The sequence below is a fragment of the Mytilus edulis genome, chromosome 8 (genome assembly GCF_963676685.1).
Source record: "Mytilus edulis chromosome 8, xbMytEdul2.2, whole genome shotgun sequence".
Taxonomy (NCBI): Eukaryota; Metazoa; Mollusca; class Bivalvia; order Mytilida; family Mytilidae; genus Mytilus; species Mytilus edulis.
In genome coordinates this window covers 3,842,977-3,849,426 of record NC_092351.1, presented here as the reverse complement: position 1 = coordinate 3,849,426, position 6,450 = coordinate 3,842,977, and positions in this window count along the sequence as shown.

The following is a 6,450-nucleotide window of genomic DNA, read 5'->3' as shown; positions in this document are numbered from 1 at the left end:
AAAAATCGGGGTAACAAACTAAAACCGAGGGAAACGCATTAAATATAAGAGGAGAACAACGACACAACACTAAAATGTAACACACACAGAAACGGACCAAGCATCAGACAAAATCCCACGAGAATAACAAATATAACATCAAAACCAAATACATGAATTTGGGATAGACAAGTACCGTGACACGTCTTATCGCAATGTGAATTTACACTCAAAAATAAGAGAAAACAAACGACGCAACGTTAAAATGTAACACACACAGAAACGAACAATAATATAACAATGGCCATATTCCTGACTTGGTACAGGACATTTTTAAAGGAAAAATGGTGGGTTGAACCTGGTTTTGTGGCATGCCACACCTCGCACTTTAATGGTAATGTTACATATAATATTGAAATGACAACATAATATTACAGGACTACAATACAAATAAATAGGAGAACGTATTAGACAAAGAAACACATGATTAATAGATAACAAAAAGCATCAGGTTTAAAATTCAATACGCCAATAACGCGCCTCGTCCACACAAGACTCACCAGTGACGCCCAGATATAAAAGATCGAAAGTGAAAAAAAGTACAAAGTTGTACAGCACTGAAGATCAAAAGTTGAAAAAGGTTGTGTCAAATACGGCTATGTGTTTATGCTTGGGATAAGAACATCCTTATTATTTAGAACAGTTAATGCTATTGCAAACAGTAAATTTTATCAAATGAATATAAAGGATATACATAATGAAACTGAAGTATTAACTACTTACAGAAAACAAAACCCGAATACATAATGCAAAGACCAACACAGAATAAACACACCCGACTCAGTCCATAATATTTAACAATCATGTAAGTGCAATTTCGTGTAACCATATTTATAGTTATATGATGCCGTTTCACCCGTCACAATCATGTAATAAATTAATTAAGGCAACCACATGTGGAGCAGGGTCTGCTTCTGGTTGGGTTCTTGTTGTTCGGAGAATTTGGACATGTTTGGGCGATATGTGATTTTAAGCACACATTTTAGGAAATATATTGACAGTATTCCAAATAAGTTTCATATTTAATAAACTACCGAATGGTAACAACACAAACTTCATCACAATTACCGAGTCATGTCACACATAACTAGTCTGCATCACCATATTTGCAACTTTAGAAACAGCATTAGTTGCTGTATTTAGGTTACAATAAATCATGGTATTCAGAATAAAGAGTATAGCTAATCCTGATTAGTCGTTGTGTGCAGTTGATATATTTCATTAGTAAATACCTTGTCCATTTTGCTTTATACAAAAGGCAAAATGATATATTTTTCTCTAAGTCCTAAACATTTGACGTATTTTCTAAGCTGCAATGAGACACGAATTTTCAAGTGCAGAATCGATAGACTGGAGAGATGAGTATCTATTGCGCTAAGAAAATCAATGTATTTTAGGGCCAGAAAATATTGTTGGAATAATTTTTCTTTACTTCTAGCATGTTTTCGTTCTAAAAAATCAACTTTCTAAAGTCTGTATCTCGAAAACGGCTACTTGTGTAGCCTATGGTGATATCAATTGTTGTTTGCAATCTATATATTACGCATTTCGCAAGATAGAGTTATTTCTCTTTTCATTACTTTTGTGAAGTGGTTTGGTCTGATATTTGATCAAACAAAATATGCATTAGGTTGTAAGTTTTCTCGATTGAATTGTTTCCTTTTTTTTATGATGAAATGTACGAATAGCACGCTTGTAAATTGAAGTTCTGTACCCTTTCCCAAAATCTTTCTGGCAAAAAGTTATTTTATATCAAGGATTTCTGGAAACTTAAAACCTTCAATATCGTAACTAATTGAATTTGTACCTATATTCTGCAATGGTGGTACGTTTAATAGGGAAAATAAAGTTATCTCCTTTGTCTAGATTTAATAAACAAAATGATGCAGATTTACCTTTTTCTGTTGTATCTTTTGTTTCATGTCGAACGGTAGAGACAGTTCAACATATAGATATTCAAATTTTGAATCATTCAATTAAAGGACATCATCTATATTTCAGAGCGTGAATTTGCAGAATACTACTAGTTTATTCTAATTGAAGAAACCTGTCTAAAACATTACACACACACACACACACCTGTTTTAATAACAGTGAATAGACATAATTCAAACAAATAACGGAATCTAGAGCAAGTCTTATTTATTTATTCTTCTGAAAGGTCAAGTCTTACTTCTGTTTTATTGTAAGAATGAAATAGTCGTAGAGAAAACATGATTTTTCTGGAGTAGTTTTTACAAACTCTTCATATATCCTTAAATCTATCGTTTGACAGGCCAAATACTTAACTCTTATGTTGTTTAAAATGAATGAATGTTAAAACGTTTATTGTCATCAAGACAAAATAATAACCATTACATGTAAAGTTTCAATAGACCACAAAAACAAAAAAATAATGTGTGTGAGGTTAGCAGCCGGTTCGTTATTCGATATTCGATATTCAGAATTGAGTTGAAAATCATAAAAAAAATAAAATACTTAATAACATTAAAATCATGATTTTCATAGTTTAGAGGACTAATAAGATACTTAGGAAATTGTTCATGACCTCTTCAAGCTGTCGTCAATTCTCGTTGTTCTCGATTATAAATCCTTTTCTAACTTGCATACATTTGTATTTGTCTTTATGTACTATAAATTGTTGTCAATAAAAAAACTTCAAAGATGTGCGTTTATTCATGATATTTCTTAAAACGATAACTTTAGAAAACATTTAGGAACATATGAATAGAAATATTTATGAACAGCCCAATAAAGAAATATATAGTGAAAACCTACCTGAGACCGCTTAAATGAGGGTGAGACCCCCTGGTCTTTCCTTGTTCATAAAATTTAATTGAATCATAGACTCTGTATATATAACGATTGTATTAGAAGGATTTCCCAGAACAATGTCATCTTCGATATCTATGGAGGGCTTATATTGTCATTTTTCAGTTAAATATTATCAAAATTTTAGGACAAAGGGCACAGGGTGATGGTGAGAGCCCCCTGATCTTTCAATCTTTCTAATATTATACAGACATTTAATCAATAGGTAGATACAAACGTGACTAAAAGGAATTTGGGTACACTTAATTTCTTTCATGTTTACGGAGCGCCCAAAGTACCAGTTTGATATTCAAAATATATAGTGAAAACCTACCTGAGACCGCTTAAATAAGGGTGAGACTCCCTGGTCTTTCAATGTTCATACAATTTAATTAAATCATAGACTCTGAATATATAATGATTGTATTAGAAGCTAAAAGTTATCAAAATTTGAGGACAAAGGGCACAGGGCAATGGTGAGAGCCCCCTGCTCTTTCAATCTTTCTAATATTATACAGATATCTTCGATATCTATGGATACCTTTAAACTAGTTTTACCCCGCCTCATTCCATATGTGCCTGTCTCAAGTCAGGAGCCTGTGGTCCAGTGGTTGTCGTTGATTCATGTCTGCTATACTAGTATTTTTTTTTCGTAAATTGTTTCGTTATAGATCATGTCATTAGTTTTCTCAATAAAATGGGGGGATCCTAGCCGTTTATGGTATTGGTGCTTCTCATTATTGAAGGCTGTACGGTTTTCCATTATTGCTAACATCCACCTCATTTGAACTTATATGGATAGCTGTCTCATTGGCAATCATACAACATCTCCTTATCTTGATCTTAGAATAATGTAGTATTACTTGTTGATGATGATGTTTTTTATACTAAGATTGCAATTTTCAATCACTGTGATGCACTTCACAAATTACTAAAATCTTTCGCATTGTTTAACTATCGAAACATTCAACTTCATGTACACCGTTAAATATTTGTTTCTCCATACGCTCTACGTTTCTAAGTATTATGCAACACTTCTTCTAACGATTATTTTGATTGAATATCGCCAAAAGTTTCAAGCCATCAATTTATCGACTATTTCTCTTGTATGTGCAATGTTTAGTGTATATGTAATAAAAGTGTATTTATATTGCTAAGAAGACAAAAACAATCAAAACCAAGGAGTAAACAAAGATAAGGAGAGACAATATTGAAATGGTATTGCATTTGAAAGTTTGCGAGCGTCAATTTTACTTTGTTGTTCGAAATGTCAGTTTACAGCTGCAAAACTGCTTTTCGTACTAAATGATTGAAAAATTGCTTTAGGTTGGGTTTTATAGGCATCGTGAAACTAACAGTTTTTAAGGTTCCTTTTTTTTCTAATAGAACAAGTCTCATTCATTTGTTAGAGGACGGGATACAGGTATTATCCTCTTCATGTTTAGCACGGTGGACGGGGTACAGGTATTATCCTCTTCATGTTTAGCACGGTGGACGGGGTACAGGTATTATCCTCTTCATGTTTAGCACGGTGGACGGGGTACAGGTATTATCCTCTTCATGTTTAGCACGGTGGACGGGGTACAGGTATTATCGGGGTACAGGTATTATCCTCTTCATGTTTAGCACGGTGGACGGGGTACAGGTATTATCCTCTTCATGTTTAGCACGGTGGACGGGGTACAGGTATTATCCTCTTCATGTTTAGCACGGTGGACGGGGTACAGGTATTATCCTCTTCATGTTTAGCACGGTGGACGGGGTACAGGTATTATCCTCTTCATGTTTAGCACGGTGGACGGGGTACAGGTATTATCCTCTTCATGTTTAGCACGGTGGACGGGGTACAGGTATTATCCTCTTCATGTTTAGCACGGTGGACGGGGTACAGGTATTATCCTCTTCATGTTTAGCACGGTGGACGGGGTACAGGTATTATCTTCTTCATGTTTAGCACGGTGATTAACTTATAGATGTAGGTTGTTTTCTAAAGTTGTATTCGTCTTATATCTAAAAGGGAGATTCTGTATTCATAGCTTAAATGTTTAAAAACACAGGCACTTGTCTCAGAATTTTTTTTTATATATACCTTAATATAACATAATATATTAAGGTATACAAGAATTTTTCTGAGACAGGTGCCTGTGTTTAAAAACACTATAGAGAAGGAAAAGGAACAACAGGCAATGAGAAGTCAAAAATCATTTAATAGTTGTGACTGTTATGACATCTAAAATTCCACTAATAAATCAAGTAAAAAAAAAATGTGGCTACGACAAATGAAAATACCAGTGGTCGTGTGCTACTCCAATGTGGGATATGCGACACTGATACGAGATAACAAAAGACACCTAGAGGTCACAATATGGTAAAATACATAAATACACAAACAGCATGCTTTTGAAGGAACACAGCAACAGAATATGTTAAAACATAAACATTTTTATGTATGTCACTGCGAGGTTTTTTGTGGGGTTTTAGCCTGCGAAATTTTACGCGATTTTTGTTAAAAATAAAAACTATGAAACTGGAACCTTGAAATGTAATAACTCCATCAATAATACCTACCTAAGGAAAGATCGTATTTATATTTCATGGGCTATTAATACAATACCTTTTATCTCTCAATGTAAATAGAAAGTATAATCTTTTTCAATAGAATAATATTTCTATTTAATGATACAAAAATCTACAGGTCGGCAATAACAGGAACTTCAAACAAGAAGAATAGGAAAAAACAACAAAATGAGTAAAACAGACACGACGATTATAAAGGATATTACCAGTAACCTGTAGACTAGACTACATCGTGTAGTTGTATACAGAAACAAATGCTTTATTTTATATAATGCCCTGGGCAGCCAAAATTTCTAACACTTTTGCCCTGATAACGAATGGTTCAACTTCTACTTAGAACAAATACATTTTTGCTATTGTACAAGATATTTTTTACTTTTCTTTTCATTATATTTATGAAAATAAATGTCGGGATTAGAGTTGTCTATATCACCAGGTTTACTCATTATATCATTATGTTTAGTTTTATTTGAATATCTTTTAATAACTTCAATTGGAGCTAGATTTAATAATATATGAGAGTTCTTTGATATGTTATTACTTGGTTTAATAGATGGTTTAGTTGTATTTAAGAATTGAATGCTTCTTTTTGTAAATTTACTAGGGTGTAAAAGCGTTGACCGAAGTACATTTTGTATGAAGCGCTAAAAATGTGCGCACGGTCAACGCTTTTACAACCCTATAACGTTACAAAAAGAAGCATTAAATACTTATAATTACATTTTTTAGCTATGATCATGAAAAAACGAATTTAATATATTTTTTTATTTAATTCACCTGTGCACTTTATTGTTGGACCACGTGTTATCATGAATGAAAAGTTGTATTGAGCATTGCAACTGCTTACGAAATAACACGTGATGTGCAGTTAGCCAATCAGAATAAAGTATTATAATGACCCATACATCTAATGTAATTATATCCATGATATCGGTATCAACATTGTAAGGTGCTTTCTTCTTAACTAAGTGTTATCAAACATCCATCTATGCAACCTTAGGTTATTTCAATTGATAGATATTA